Here is a 17,053-nt window from a genome sequence, read left to right on the forward strand (position 1 = left end):
ACCTGTTCCATGGATATCTTTCCGTCTCGCGCGGAGTTACTTAGAGACACCACCAATGTCTCTCAACTGCCAGGCAATGAACTAAGCAATAGTAAAGCATGCAATTCATCATCCAGGACCATCTTCATAGCGGAGAGCTGGTTCACTATATTACTGACCTCATTCATGTGCTCGCCCACAGAACCACCATCCTTGAACTTGAGATTCATAAATTGCCTTATCAGAAAATTTTTATCACCGGCTGTCTTCCTCTCATACAGCCCTTCTAGTTTTAGCCATAGGCTAGCGGCTAAGGTTTCCGTAAACACATGGTGGAATACGGAATCGTACAACCATTGTCTAATAAACCCCACCGCCTTTCGGTCTATCTTCTTCCAATCATCATCATACATATCCTTGGATTTTGCTGATATACCTAAAATTGGAGAATATAGGTCCTTGTAATAAAGCAAGTCCTCCATCTTAGTCATCCATATGGTCCAGTTAGAACCATTGAGGTTGATCATCCTTGATGAGCCACCTTCCATAATTCCAAACCGATCCTATCCGTTCAATGAACTTAGCTTTGATACCACTTTGTTGGGGGCCTTGCACAAAACCTTAGGATCTAGCCCTCCAGAACAAACCAGAATTATGGGATAATAAAAGCAATGAAATAAATCAAAGCATCAACTACACACCACACAAGAGATTTTTACTTGGAAAACCCTCAAAGAAGGTAAAAACCACGGGACCTCGTCCATATCAACAATCCACTATGAAGTAGAACGTTACAACTGATCACAAGCACACCTTGCTATGATCAAACCTTCATCACTTATGCAGGAGTGGATAAATAGTAAGAGAAACAAAGAAAACTGAGAGATCTCACCTATTACGAGGACATAGAAGCGTTGAGATATGGTAGATCACCTCCACGAACATAACCTCCCTTCGACAAGCTTCCTCTCTCTCTCTCTCTCTCTCTCTCTCTCTCTCTCTCACCCCTTTGATAACCCTCTTGTGTTTTTCCTTCACACATCATACCCTAGAAAAACCCTAGAGACCCCTTTTTATAGTTTTAGGAAACTCCCTTCCGCATCCCGGTTGCGAAAGGACTTACGACACGAAATCCAAGTAAAATCGCGAAACGAATCTGCGTAACTACGACTGGTCGTGCGCCACCCACGACCAGTTGAGCGCCACTTACGACTGGTCGAGCGCCACCTACGACCAGTCGAGCACCCCGAAGAAAAATAGTCCGAACTCGCTGGACTTTGAGTCGAGTCACGACTCGACTCCACGACTAGTCGAACACCAGCCCATGACCGGTCGAGCAGGGCTCATGACCGGTCGAGCACGGGACAAAAATCCCATCAAGAGGTTTCCTGAGTTGAGAAGAAACGGAGATCCCCAGTTCCGCTGCAATTTCTCTACTCGGCGGGGGGAAAAAAGGGACCAGAGAGTGTTTGGCAAGGAGAGAAAGCCACCATTTCACCTCAGATATGACCTCCACCGCCGAAATAGGCTTCCCGGCTCGAGCTCCGTGCAGTGCATCAAACATTTTCTCATAATCAAAGCTAACAAATTTTTCTTAAAGAAGAAAGCCATGTAATATGCCTCCCAAAAGGTAACAAAAGCGTGCAGTGATTTCTTGAGCCAGAGGGAGATTAGCTCTTGAGTGCGAAGGCAAAAGGAAGCTTGATTGCAAGACCCACCTGTTGGCAGGGATGAAAGTAAGCCTCAGTGATCTAACAGTGACAAGTGGAATGACTCTTAATCAATGGATAAAATTTAGTCAAGAGATAATAGGCTAATATTTCCAAAAACATGTTTACTCAAATACATCTGCATATTGCATTATGATAGATACATTGGGACTTGAGCCTTTAAACGCCAGCCATCTTTCAATGATCCAAACTGTTTACATGACAAGTCTCACTTCGTACCGTGGAAAGATAACAAATAGAAACTAGAGATTTGATTACTTCAACCCTTTAAGAATTTGCCTCTTCTGCTTAGATGTTTGAACATGAATGGTCACTATCACTTTTATATTAATAATGGATTAAAATTTTCAATCTGAGAGTTGTTATGGGCACCAAGGCATTTAAGAGAGTCTTATCAAATAAACAATCTGGATCATTGAAAAAGGCTCAAATCTAACAACTATAGTCCTCACATATCTTAATTTAGTAAGTTGAGATGTCTTGGAGCGAACACTACAACAAGACGGGGTATTACCAACGCATTTTTAATGTGTTTTTTCCTGCGCCCAAAACATAGCATCGGCAAAAGGCGCTAATATAAAATGAAAAACCCTACTCACAGTCCCTTTATATTCTCTCTTCCTCCCTCTTGTGTCTGATCCTTTCCCTCTCCCTCTCGGCCCCCTATCCTTCTCTCTGTCTCTCTCTGGTTTGCATTGCTGGTAGCACAAGCCACCCGCTCTTGCCCCGCTCTCTCACTCTCTCTCGTCTTCTCCTTTCTTTGAGATGCAACAATGGCTTCCTTGATTAGAGAAGGCTGGGTTCTTTTATGAAATCCTAACCAAAAAGGAGAGAGAGAGAGAGAGAGAGAGAGAGAGAGAGAGAGAGAGAGAGAGAGAAACTGCTATGCCTGAACTGAATCTCCTAAAACCTTATTCACATTCCAACTCTGCATGCCTGAATTGAAGAGACTGCTCAGGTATTTTTCCTGTCTCTTTTAATCTTTAATGGCTTTGTTTGTTTACTTGATTGGATTTGGAATTTTACAGGCCACTTATTTCTACACAAAGCATGCTTGTATAGAATCTGAGCTACTTATCTGGTGGGTCGCACCATTGTACTAGTTCAAATGTGTTTGATGAAATTAATGTCAGCAACAAGCATTTCATGTGTTTGATGAAATTCTTGAAACAAATGTGTGTAATTTTTAGGCCACCTGGTTCAAATAGTGGAGCACACCTGAGTTCTGGGGGATGACTCCAACAAAAGCAAAGTGAGGAATGATGTTTTGGTTGGTGTCTTGGATGGGGTAATGAGTCTTTTAGAGACTTCCAGTGAATCATTGCAGTCTTTACTTGGCCACCTCTCACGTCATGCTCTTCCATGATAAAAAAATTTGTTCATAGTTTATCCATCACACTTTCCCATTTATTGTTGTCGTTCTTCTTCGGATAACTCAGAATTCTATTTGAGCCAGCTCATTCACATTTTACAACAGTTTGGCATGAATGCTGCCCATGCCTGCTAGTCCATGGGGTTGTTAGCTCACTGAAATTGCTAATTGTAAACCTACATGGCACTCCTGTCCTTACCTCTATGAAAATATATTCATTTTCTTTCCTTTTTCTTTTTCCTTTTTTCCCCTTTTTTCCCTGAGTTGATTCATGTTTGTTTTTTTTTTTTGGCATTTTTAAACTCTTCATTTTTTCAGAATATATTTTAAGATGCCCTTTATGGATTGCCTCAGTAACTTATATTCAGGAAAGGCTGCCCATTAGCATTAACTAGTACGCAGGATGGAAACCGTGTCTTTAGGGTTTCCTTTTTTCCTTTTATTTAACAGGTCCAAAGTATGGCAGTGACATCATTTGCTTATGACACGGTATGACATTTATAACCTTGATTTTGTTCCCCATCTTGATTTATACTGGAAGTTGTCTAGAACTTTTTATCCCTATTTTAAAACATCTTTATAAGTTCAATGAATTTCTTCATCTGGTTTGGTTCAAGGTTCATGTTGATCCAAAGAAAGTTTATATTGTTGCCTACCAGTGATATTAAAAGAAGATTTGTTCATTATTGTTTTCGGTCACAAATTGTCGGAATGAAAACATTGCAACTTTTTTTTTTGTTGATTAGCACATTGCAATGAACTTTGGCTTCCTATAAGTATAAATGTCTTTATTTCAAAATGTGAGAACCAGTAGAATGAAACATAAGTTGACTGTCATTACCCTTATATTGCCTCACAATAATAAATAGGATAGACAATATTATTCTTTCTTTGGATTCTTCAGTATGTCGACTGGTAGAGTCCTATGATCGGAGCACTGGATGACCAATATCCACTTGGAGGGAGCTGGACCAATAGGAACATTTTAATTGTTGGTTGAGCTTTCTGCATCAACTAGTTGCTGAAATTCAAACCCAATCCTTGTACCTAAGTGTTTGTTTTGGGCATTCAACTATGAGAAATAGATTATCTATATAATAACTTTCGTGGTGGAAGGAACTCTTTTGGGCCGTCAGGCAACATGGATTTGGATTTTGAATTAAGAAGCCAAATCCTAGATTTTCAAACCCTGATTTTTCATTCTTTCAGTCTTGTTTGATAGCCTGGATTTTCAATCCTGTGGAATCTAGAAATTTTGTTTGGCATCCAGGATTTTGGGCCTTAAAGAGGAGGAGAGAGCAGTTATGACAGATATGATTAAAAATCCCGGATTTTGCACCCCACCTTTTCTCTTGAATTTAAAAAGGTGCCCTTTTGAAAATCCAAGTTGTATTTGAAATCCAGGATTTTGGGGGGTGCTAAAAATGATTTAGATCGAAAATCTTAGATTCCAATTCCTAAGTGCCAAATTCCATGCTAGCAAATGATAGCACCATGATAGTTTCTGTTTCTTTTCAATAACTTCAACCGAGAACAACTCCATGTTACACAATATTTTCTCAACATCACTGTCTTGAATTGGAAGTAGATGAACAATTTTTCATGAAAGCTTTCATCATCATCATCTAAGCCTGCTAATTGGGTCAGCTACATGAATCCTATTCCGCCATTCCACACTATCAAGGGCCATGACTTTAGAAGACCTTTGCTAATTTTAAATAATTTTGATTTGAATGATTACTTTTTGTGGACAGTTTGATCCATATGATTACATAATATATCCGAACTTGATGCCCATTAATGCAGGACCATGGACATTATAAAGGTGTTAGACTGGCATCAGTTGAGATCTATTTGGCCCATCAGCTAATCGTGGATCCATCTTTTACAGTTTGACCACTAGTCTTCCAGTAGCTTAGATTTGCAGCGTGGGAGTTATGAAAGTTCAAATACGAGATGTGTTAGACAAGGTTCAAAAGTCACTAGGGGAGTATGTAACACATGCAATTCCATACAGCAAGATTTTTCTAACCTGAAGGTGGTTTTTCCTCCTAGATGTAAGTTCTGCTCCTACCTCTACTAGTCTATTTGTCCAAAACATACAGCTACAGTCCATGCCACTTGGATTTTTGCTTCTTTTACCAATACATTTTCTTTTGGCAACATGTATCCAATCACCAGTGTAGTATGTAACGTGCATGTGAATTTTTGGCTGGAAAATTCTCTTCCTGCAGCTTTGCATGCTGAGTAATTGACCTCAGTCTGAGCTCTCCAGTTAGGCAGCAATGTAGCAGTTTGTCGTCCATGCTTGTTAGTTTTACCACTCTTTGCATTCATAGATAAAATGAGCATTCCTAAAACTACACTCCCACAGTATGGCTGGAAAGTTGAGTTTGATCCACTTCTTTGTAGGGAACACAAGCGTCATGATCCACACAACCAATGGGCCCAGCACGCCAACTAGGAAGATGTACATCATCGAGCACTTCAACAATATAGGTTATTGGCGATGCTTTTTAAACGTGTTTTTGCCGGCGCCCAGAACAATACATTGATTTTATGTGGCATCTTAGTTTCCTTCTTTTATTAGCCTTTATATAGATAGTTATTTGGTTTATGTAATGTTCTCTCTGGTTTATTTTAGAGAAACATTCACATTGTAAACATTCAATGGAACCTTATGCCTTCTTAGTGTTTAATTTTTTATTTTTTATTTTGGAGTTGCATAAGCTCTCTGGAGCAAACATGAATATCTTCTTTTATAAAAGCTTAATCATTATCATCATCAAACTTGATCTTTTAATGATTAAAACTGCATACCACATGACATCTCTACTGTATATGATGCAAGAAGCGTTTGGCCAATTTTTCTAGTCCACTTTGAAAATTCCATAATGCAAAAGCTAGCACAAAAGCCTAAATGTCAAAGTTGATAGTTTTGAACTGCCGATGCTAAGTAGAAGAGACAGTTTCTTTTGTTCTTGCAAAAGGAGAAAAGAAAAAAGAAAAAGAAAGTTCCTAGTCTGGAATGCAGAACTGATAGAACTACCTATGCTTGTAAAAGTAACTCATCAGCAATATTCCTTGGGACTGCCTGTTCTTCATTCAGATGCGATTCCATACGAATGTTTGTCCTCCCATTGCAGTGTTATGAGTGAACAACGGTCAAATGGGAATCCCTTGATTCCAGTGCTGCAGAAAGCTGTTGTCTTAAGGAAGCAACTGTCTTCTGCAATCCTTCACACTCACAGATATGATTTACCAAAATGGAAGCCACGTGTTACTATTTGATTCCCTCCATCAATTTAGCTTTAGATGCATTTGCAATAACAATAATAGTTCTTCTATTTTACCTTTTGATGCAGCTGCTCTTGGATTACTCTGTAATCTGCAGTTTTGACTTAAAATAAATGAAATGACAATTCTAGTTGTGCCCTGACTAAGGTGAGGTTGGCTGATCTTAAAAAATAAAACCTTTTTTCCTGTTGTAATAAGTGTCTTTAGACCCTTCTGCATGGCTTGTTCTCTCTGTTTATAAAGCCTATACGGTAGTATGGAGTTCAAACTTAATTAGGACTTTTCTATTTTGGTAACAAAAGGAAAGAAATTAATTGCCAACTGCTGTCAAAATAAGTAAGAATTGAAGTAGGAAAAGGACTCAACTATTCAATGCATTAAACTATATGGACTGTACAAGCCCTGCAGTTTGGACTGGGATTAGATCCGCACAGTGGGACAACACATGGTTCCCACATAATGACGTAAATGCATCTTGTGCTATCCAGTTGTAATGGGTCAAAAATGTGATTGAAACTATTGATCAGGCCCCTGGATAGATTTGATGGCCTGATTTGTCAATCCTTTAGGATGTGCTCTTGAATCAGTGAAACACCATCGTCTATACATACCATTTTCTTCTAGGAAATTTGGAGATGTTTCCTTAACTATTAACATGACTTGGTGTTCTTGTTATCTCATCATATTTGCCCACTTTCAAGTTTTGCTTCTGTACTCAAAAGCTTTAACTGAGGTGATTAATTGTCTTCACACTGTTTACACCTTCTATGATTACTGGTATTGATCATGTTCCTTTGGCTCTAGGTAATTGATTCCAAAACTCAGCAAAGCAGGCTCTTCCCATTTCTGGCTTCGGCCTGTGCTTTCAGGTTTGTTGGTGAGTGATTGAAATGGCTGTACACGGATGTGAAAGAGATTGCAAGCGATTGATTTCTCAACATTGCCTGAGGCTCATGCATGCACTGCTAGTTTTGAAGTCTTTGACAAACACTGCGACTATTGTATGTAACTGAGTCCCCTTGAAGTATGCAATTAGTTTAAAAGTATGGTTGGTTTAAATCACTATTTGTTTACTGCTACTGTTTTCTACTTTACTGTATGCATTATCTGTGAGTACTTCCTCTACTTTGGGTTTCATCATGGTATGGAATATCTTGAAACTTTTAGAGGCTCCTTCATGTTTTGTTTCTTATGTTTTGGAAGAGAGCTTTATGTTTCACACTCTTGTTCCCTCTTCATGATTAACTTCCTTTGCAGATTCTTCATGTGCATATTCCTCTATTCACTATCTTCTACAAAGTATTTGTATCCAAGGATAAATTAGTACATCTACTTTTTTGAATGGGGTTAGTATATGCTTGAAATTAAGTTTGTGCAGAAAAAAGTTGATTTAGAAATATGATCACGAGTAATGATACCTGTGTGCAGACAGGTAAAGCATTGAAGAAGACTTTGGATAGATTTAATGCTAATGGTAGCTAACAACAAAAAAGAAACCTAGTGGAAACAAAAAAGAAACCTAGTGGAAACAAAATAGAAACCTACTGGAAGCTAATAGTTGTCTTGCAGTAGGCATAAGAATTTTCATTAATTCAGCATCTTTTGGTTTCAGCAAGATAAGGCTGTTGGTTGAAGAGGAACAAAACTTTTTATTATTCTATTTTATCTGATTTTATGAAACTGACTAACCTAAATCAAGTGATGAGTAGATTTAAATTTCTCCATCTATTTTTGCTACTAACTGCTAGGATTAGATTTCAGAATGTGATTTAAAAACTTGGTATTAAGATTAGAAATTTATGGCGTGAGTGCCTTGCTTTTGCTTTTGCTGAACTTGATAGATGAGGAACTTGTTAATTTTGTTGGACTGATGGAACCGCTTCATGGCTATGGTCTCTTCGGGGGTTATGACTGAAGGGTTTGGAATCTTGATAGATTGTGCTGCTTTTTGGTTAAGTTGATCTAATTTTCTATTTCCACTGCTCCCCTATCTACATTGGATCTCATTCATTGCATATAAGCACTACAAGAAATAACTGAAATGTATGTGTCCTGTCTTAGCAGCCTTCATTGCGCTTTGGAGGAGCATTGCCATAACACCTCCTTGACGCAGGGATGAACCTGATGAGGTCGATCACCGTCTTCTTCAAAGATAACTACTCCAAATCCATGGAGCTTCTTTGGACTCCTCACAAAGACTTCTCGAATCCACAAGGAAAGAATGCAAGAAATTAGATATAAATTCTAATAAATTCCAAATTTGATTGATTGATGAAATAAACAAGTTCACAACCCTTTAAATAGGGATACCATGCAATGGGAGAGAAATTAGAAGCAAACTATAACTAAAACTCCTAGAATTCATAACTTACTATAAATAGTAAACTTACTATTTATAGACAGTTGTGATGTCTACTAGTGCGCAAGGTTTTTGGCAGAAAATAGTGTGCTATTTGGCTTCACCAAGCTGTTCTCCTAATTATTCTAAGCTCTTTTCACGTTGGGCGCAACTCCTAAAGCCCAACGGATGAAGAGTTATAATCAAACTAAAACTTACTATTTATAGTAAAACCGGAATTAAAATAGGGAAACGACCGTCGATCCGGGGGTATTTCGCAAATCCGGCTTGCGTAACCTGGCGTAGTGGGGTTGGGTGGCTAAAGTAGCCCATTCTACTCCCAAATCATATATTTTACGTCCGATAACTCATTCCAGATTGGGAGATACGCCCGATCTAAGGTCTGATGGTTTGGATCACTTCTATCGTCAGCCAGGCCTTTTTTGATCCATCTTGTCCATGAAACTGTCCGCGACCCGCTCTACATCACTCCTCAAGTAAGATAATGCACATTATAATTATGTTAATAGTTTAAATGAATGAGGTTTTCTTCAATCTGTGATTTGTCATATGATGGTCTCTCTTTGTGGACAACCTGTTAAATTGTTTAAGTCTGCTATGAAATTTTTATTCCCTTTTTTGTAAACTATTTTCCTCGATCTCACTTACAGCAATGGTTTTGAGTTCCCAACTTCTTTATCAAATGATAAGAAGATCATGCATGGCCTGTATTTCTTTTAAATATTAAAGCTGCTATTAATCTTGCTACAAATTCTTTTATTGATACAGAGGAAGAGTCTTGCATGTAAGAGACACTTCATCATTATCATAGTCATAGTCTCAGCTACATGGAGTTAGCTTTGTATTGTTTACTAGTGCCTGTCCTTCGCTAAAAATGTATTGATTTGGCCAAGGATAGGATTTGTACCGTTCTTGTGTTTTTTTTTCAAGAGAATAGGAAGGACCGCACTTCAGTGCCTGTAAATAAATTTTGGAGAGAAAATCATCGACTACCTCGTTATAGTATTCACTGGCCGGGATGAACTCGAAGACAATGACGAGACCCTGATGGATATTTTGGCTCTTGATTGCCAACCGTTCACAGATTAGTTGTAGGTGATGACCAGTTCACCGCTTTAGATTTCATAGGATGTCCCAAATGGAGGATTGTCCACATTGAAGGTGGGGCTCACACGGTGGACGGTCCACATAAAAGGTGGGGCCCAGATGATGGATGAACCCATGCATATTAATGTGGGCCCACATATGGATGGCCCACATCAATGCTCAGCCCATAATGATAGAAAGCCCGCATCCAAAGTGCGCTGATGGATGAACCGCTTCAAAGGTGGGCCTTGAATGACGGATGGTCCATGTTAAAGGTGTGCTCCACATGATGGGCAATGGACATTGAAGCTGGCCCCCACATGATTGATGGCCCATATTGAGGTGGCTCCAAATGATGGACAGTCCATATCAAAGGTCGGCCTCTATTGATGAATGACCTACATCCAAGGCGAGCCCTGCATGATGGGCAACCCACCTTGAAGGTGGGACCCACATGATGGACAATCCGTACCACCACTCCATTTAACTAGCTAGAACCTGACTTAAAAGTGTATTAGGTCAGTCGACCCACTAGCTAACTTGATCCCTCGCCTACCCTACCCACATAAAAGAAACAAAAAGCTTTTGTTTAAGATTTCTTACCTCTTAACTAGTTGAGACACCAAATTAATTTATGACTTATTTCAGATGTTTTATCTATGGTTGTGATCATGTTGACTTATGTGTATTGTGGTTTTGTTTCCACCTTGCAATTAATGGCTTATTTTTTAAATTCATTTATTCTATCTTCATGGAATGCTACTTTTTTGACTTTTTCTCCTTATGTGTGTAGGATTGGATCAATTGCACGTAAATTTAGGCCCACAAGCACGGAAGTCTTTTGACGCCCGCGTACAGTCCTGGAGCGAATAAGAAGTTACCTTTTGTTTCAACCCCCGAGAAAGTGATAGATTGGCTACTCCCCCTGCCACCGGCTAATGGCTAGTTCTTGGTGCTCCGTGGGCCCCACCATGATGTATATCCATGCCGTCCATATATTTTTCCAGATCATTTTATGGTATGAGATAAAAAAATGAGGTATATCCCAATATCAAGTCAACCACATTACAAGGAAACAGTGTTGAATGAGTGTATACCATTAAAAACTTTTTGGGGGCCATAAAAGTTTTGGATCAAGCTGATCTCTCTCTCTCTCTCTCTCTCTCTCTCTCTCTCTCTCTCATCTGTGTCTGTATGACGTAATCAACAGATTGGATGTCAAAGAGGAAGTGAACACGTGAATACCACAATCCAAACAACATAACAACCATGACTCATATGCAAACAACGATCCATATGGGCCTACATTGATATATGTGTATAATTCATGTCGCCTATCCTTTTTATCATGTCATTTTATGGGTAGGGCCCAAATATTAGCCTGATACGGTGCTCGTGTAGGCCACAAAAAAGAAAATAATGGTAACTATAGAAACTTTTCAGGCTCACTGTGATGCTTGTTAGAAGTGGATACTGCCCAAGTCAGGACTTTTTGGGCCCACGGCGAGCTGGCCGACAAGATGGATGGATTGGATCACCCAATTGTGGGGCCTTAAGCTATGGTACCAATGGTTTGGTATAAAATGAAGTGAACACGTTGCAAACCACGATCTATGCAACATGACAACCACGACCCATATAACATGGCAACTACGACCTACGCAAACCACGACCCATATGGGCCCACATTGATGTATGTGTATAATCCATGCTGCCCACATTGATGTATATGTATAATCCATGGGCCCACTGTGATGTTTGTTAGAAGTGGATACTGCCCAAGTTATATGGGTCGTGGTTGTCATGTTATATAGGTCGTGGTTGTCATGTTATATAGGTCCTGGTTGTCATGTTATATGGGTCGTGGTTGATATAGGTCATGGTTATCATCCGAGTCATGGTTATCATGTTATATGGATCGCGGTTGTCATGTTATGTGGGTCGTGGTTGATATAGGTCGTGGTTGTCATCCGGGTTGTGGTTATCATGTTATATGGGTCGTAGTTGATATAGGTGGTTGTCAATTGTCATGTTATATGGGTCGTAGTTGTATGAGTCGTGGTTGTCATCCGGGTCGTGGTTATCATGTCATATGGGTCGTGGTTGTCATGTTATGTGGGTCGTGGTTGATATAGATCGTGGTTGTCACGGATCGTAGTTATCATGGATTGAGGTTGTTACGTGACGTGTGCAGTTCGTGGTTGTAACGTAATAAGGGTCGATGTTGTCGTGTTATAAGGATCGTGGATCGTGTCATGATTTATGTGTCGAATCCAATCAGTCCATTGGATTTAGAATTTAATTTAACATCATGAGGCCAAAAACTGAATTACATCAAAAAAATGTATGCCCTAAAAGGTTTTCAATGGTAGGTTTTCAATTTCATTGCTTTCTATGGTGTGGTCCACATAAGCCTTTGATATGCCTCATTTTTTGGCTCATTCCTTAAAATGATCTTTCAAAATGAATGGATGACGCAGAAAGATTGGATTCATACACGACCCATATAACATGACAACCACGATCCAAAAAACATGATAACCACAATCAATATAACATGATAACCGCAGCCCACGTCAACCACGACCCATATAATAGGATAACTGCGACCCATATAACAGGACAACTGCGATCTATACAACCGCGACCCATATAACAGGACAACTACGACCCATATAACATGAAAACTGCGATCCATATAACTGTGACCCATATAACAGGACAACTGCTACCCATCTAACATGACAACTACAACCCATATAATAGGACAATTGTGATTCATATAACAGGAAAACTGCGACCCATATAACATGACAACTGCGACTCATACAACTGAGACCCATATAACAGGACAACTAAGACCCATATAACATGACAACTACGATCCATACAACTGCAGCCCATTTGGGTCGTGGTTTGCATGGGTCGTAGTTGCCATGTTGTATGGATCGTGGTTGTCATGTGCACCACCAGATGAAAACAATAGTGATTAGATATCCACCATTAAAATCCTCTTAAGGCCCACTGTACTGTTTATTTGACATCCAATTTGTCGATTAGGTCATACAGACACAGATGAAGGTAAAAAAAAAAAAGAGATCATCTTGATCCAAAACTTTTATGGCCCCCAAAAAGTTTTTAATGGTCTATGCTCATTCAACACTGTTTCCTGTAATGTGGTTGACCTGATATTGGGATATACCTCATTTTTTGGTCTCATACCATAAAATGATCCGGAAAAATATATGGACGGCACGGATGAAACACATACATCAAGGTTGGGCCCACAGCGGACCGAGCACCAGCCATTGGCCGGTGGCAGGGGGAGTAGCCAATCCATCACTTTCTCAGGGGTTGAAACAAAAGGTAACTTCTTATTCACTTCAGGACCGTACAACTTCTGATCCAAGGACATGGACATTTTCCTCCAAAACAATATCCAAAGCTTGTTAGAAGGCCACTCTTAGGATATATGGAACGTCGTAGCTTTCTAGGTAAGTTGCCCAAACTTCGAGGTCAGTACGGTCAAAATCCCTTAAGTTTATGAAATGGTGGGGCCACGCTCGCCATCCCACGATTGGGCTGCATATGAGGAAGAACGCTAGCAAGAACCGGAACTAAGGTGCTGTTACTATCCTGATGCACATTACTAAATTGGCATTATTAATCAAACTAATTTGGTGCAACATATCCCAAAATTTCATAATATTTGGTGCAACTAGGCACAACTTCAGTTAAAAAAATCTACAAGTAGTCTGTACCTTACACTGCAACCATGTAGCGACACCACATACTTCCAACGTGGTGAACATTGCGCCACACGTCTATTTAAAACATTGATCCAAACATACAAACATTTTCTGAATCAGGTGGTAAATAATGTTGGAAAACATAATCATTATAGTAATCCAAGTCCACACCATGAATTCCTTGTAAAAGCCCTCATCCTAGTAAGACTAATAATTTTCTAATGCATAGATACATATCTAAGAAGGAAGCGAGAAATACCAAACAAGAAAATGTGCGGGTGTGTGTGTGTGTGTGTGTGTGTGTGTGTGTGAGAGAGAGAGAGAGAGAGAGAGAGAGAGAGAGGCACACAGTTTCTCATTTTAAGCTTTGGGATCACTTGAGAACTAATCGCACCATTTTGATTCCTTGAGTCATGAGAAGGAGGTGAAGTTTATATAAAATGGTGGGCTCATTGGCACCATCCCACGACTAGGCTGCATAAGAAGAAGAACGCTAGTAGGAATAAAGCATGAGTTGCTGACACATGTCAATGGAGCGGCATTATTAATCAAAATAGTTCAGTGCAAAATATTATAAAATTTTGTAATATTTAGTACAATCAAGCACAACCTTAATTAAAAATATAACATATATACTTAAGAGGGGATGAACGCTATATTGCACACTATTCACCATTTAAAGAGTTGATCCAAACATAACACTATTTTCGAAATCCACCAATGAATAGTGCCAGAAAACATAATCATTATACTTAACCATGTTTATATCATGGATTCTTGGTATCCGAAAACATAATCATTATACTTAACCATGTTTATATCATGGATTCTTGGTATCCGAAAGATCCCTAACAATAGGAAGATTGATATTTTTGAAAAATTTACAAAAGAAAAACTACTTAATTAATATGAAATTTGCATTCTAATACCCTTTTGAAAAATTATTTAAAAAAGCTACCTCATATATATATATATATATATATAGATATATATATATATATATATATATATATATATATATATATATATTCATTCCACTACCTTCCTTAATGATAGTTGTGAAAGAAAACAGATTGTAACGCCCTGAATTTTCACGGCTCGAGTTTACACTCATGCCCAAGAATTTCAGGTGTTAATAATATAATAATTGAAAACTTCAAAATTTCACCTTGTTATATATATATATATATATATCACATTTATGAAGGTAAATCATTTACGAGAATAAAACTAATCATACTAAAATTCGTATTCCCTTTAAACATAAAAGTACAACTAATCATTAATTTATTGCTCACTCAGGTGAAAGCTTATTACAAATATCTAAATTTATAGCATGAAACGTAAATAAAGTTGAATTAAAATAAAAACATTAACAACATAATCCCCTGTCACTCGTAGTCCTTCGTAGGGAAACCATGCATTGCCCATATCTTCAACTTGTGCATCACCTGCATCATCTATATAGTTGGAGTTGATCAATGCTCGACTTGTAGTGATGGTTATCTTTCAAGATTAATAAATTTTTAAGTAGTTTCTCAAAGTAAGACAATATAAGAGTTCCAATACTTTTCCTACTCCACCACTACGAATAGTATCGATATGTACAAGCAATCTACATGAATGCATGTTTAGCATAGTGTGTGTGGCTCATCATACATAGTGATCATCACATTGTGGAATATAATTCATAAAAATCTGGCTCGCTCCATATCCCATAATTACAGAGATTCATCGGCATGTCTAAAACTACTGTGGATTTACGTGAACACCTTGAGACAGCACGACTCATGCATTTGATGAATTACATAACACGATTTATTCATAGAGTAACTAATTGCGATATCGAATCCTAAAAAGGTGATGTAACATGCATTACAGATTACGTACATCGATGTGTGCACCACTACTCAAATCCAAGAATTTACACGTTAACTAAAAGGGTTACTACCAGAGTTTATTACGTCTACAATAAATACATATAAGTCATTAGTTGTGAGTCCTTCAATATATCATCTACATTAATAGAGAACTAAATCAAACCATGAGAGTTTTGGAATTCCATAACACATGCCCAATCCATAAAATAAGGGAGGTAGTATAAAACTAACATAATAAAAGAAAAAAGTACCAATAATCTAACTCAATAAAAGAGAAGAGTAGCAAATATGTTAACTAAACAAAATAAGAGAGATGGGCAAAAGTCAACTTAATACAGAGTGAAAAACACGCATCGCTCGAATTCGTAAAAAATCCAACAGCATTTTCATGGACTAATTAATATAAATTATAATAAAATAAACCATTTACGGTAGAAAATAATCCATATACTTCAAAGTGAATCTATAGGCACGACAGTGCGATATCGAGTCAGACGGGTTACCTGATAAGTCCAAATTATTCCAAAAGTGAGTCCCGCTGCTCTAAGGTTTAAAATATGAATTTTAGGTCAAATTAATGTCAGTAAAATCGTAAGATTTTTTGGCATAATTATCTGGTCCATTGGATGCCCAAACTATACACAGTTCGGGACCCAAACACGTGTAGTCTCTCGATTTAAGGCATAATTTTGTAATCCAACCGGCAAAATATGTTCAACATGATTAAAATCATATCTCAAACATATTTTCAACACGGATAAATAATTCATAATTATCCAACAACTTATTAACATAGAAATCCAAAAAATTAAGATGGCTTGTGATTCATGTGATGGATATACTTTTTTGGACAAAGACTTAAATGTTTGTGTGGAATCTAGTGATTGGATTGGATTTCATCTGATTATCAAGGTGGATCCTTAAAAATCAAGAGTGGATGTCCGTCTCCAAATTGTTTACTTTGGTGTGCCTCACTAGAATCACAGATTAACTTGAATTTTTACCTTTGGGCCTCATATGGTACTTAATATCTAATAATTAGAGTAGATTTTATATAAACATCATGGTGAGCCTCATCAAAATTAAGAGCAAAGTCCTATGCAAGTCTTTATTATTATTATTTTTTTCTTAATAATCTCTTTTCAGTTACATAAGTGTGCACGGGACTTTGATTTTTGGCAGGGCCTACCATAATGTTTATGTAAAATCTACTCCGACCATTAGATGTGCATTCCTATTTTAGACCTAAATCCAAAAAATTAAGATGGCTTATGATTCATGTGAGCCACACCAAAGAAAAAAGTTGGGAGAGAGATGTCCACCCTTGTTTTTTATTAGGCCCACCATGAAGATGATATGAAATAACTCTAGCCATTATATGCGGGCCTAAAAGTCAAGCCTATCCATGATTCAGGTGGGTTATACCAAAGGAAATAATTTAGAGAGTGGTCATTGACCTATACTTTGTTTCAATCATATGGTCAACCTAAACCACATATGGCGGTAATTAATGAAGTGTTTGAATTTTTTATTTTTTATTTAAGTATGGAATATAAATTTCATATTAATTAGTTATAGTTCTTTTCAAAATTCTTTAATGC

The 17,053-nt window shown here is 38.0% G+C and overlaps 1 long non-coding RNA gene across 6 annotated transcripts; it reads left to right on the plus strand.

Annotated features, from left to right (window-relative positions):
• The first annotated feature begins 1,953 nt into the window (after positions 1-1,953).
• LOC131258155 (uncharacterized) lies at positions 1,954-10,799 on the plus strand. Of its 6 annotated transcripts, none has more exons than XR_009177910.1 (6): positions 1,954-2,667; positions 4,888-5,138; positions 6,447-6,525; positions 7,248-7,379; positions 8,440-8,507; positions 10,617-10,799. It is a non-coding gene; the product is annotated as an uncharacterized LOC131258155 (long non-coding RNA). The 6 variants fall into 6 exon arrangements; XR_009177912.1 differs by having other exon boundaries at positions 1,955-2,667; positions 8,443-8,507; XR_009177907.1 differs by lacking the exon at positions 10,617-10,799 and having other exon boundaries at positions 1,956-2,667; positions 8,440-9,803.
• Positions 10,800-17,053: the final 6,254 nt, after the last annotated feature.

The sequence above is a fragment of the Magnolia sinica genome, chromosome 10 (assembly GCF_029962835.1).
Source record: "Magnolia sinica isolate HGM2019 chromosome 10, MsV1, whole genome shotgun sequence".
In the NCBI taxonomy this organism is placed as follows: domain Eukaryota; kingdom Viridiplantae; phylum Streptophyta; class Magnoliopsida; order Magnoliales; family Magnoliaceae; genus Magnolia; species Magnolia sinica.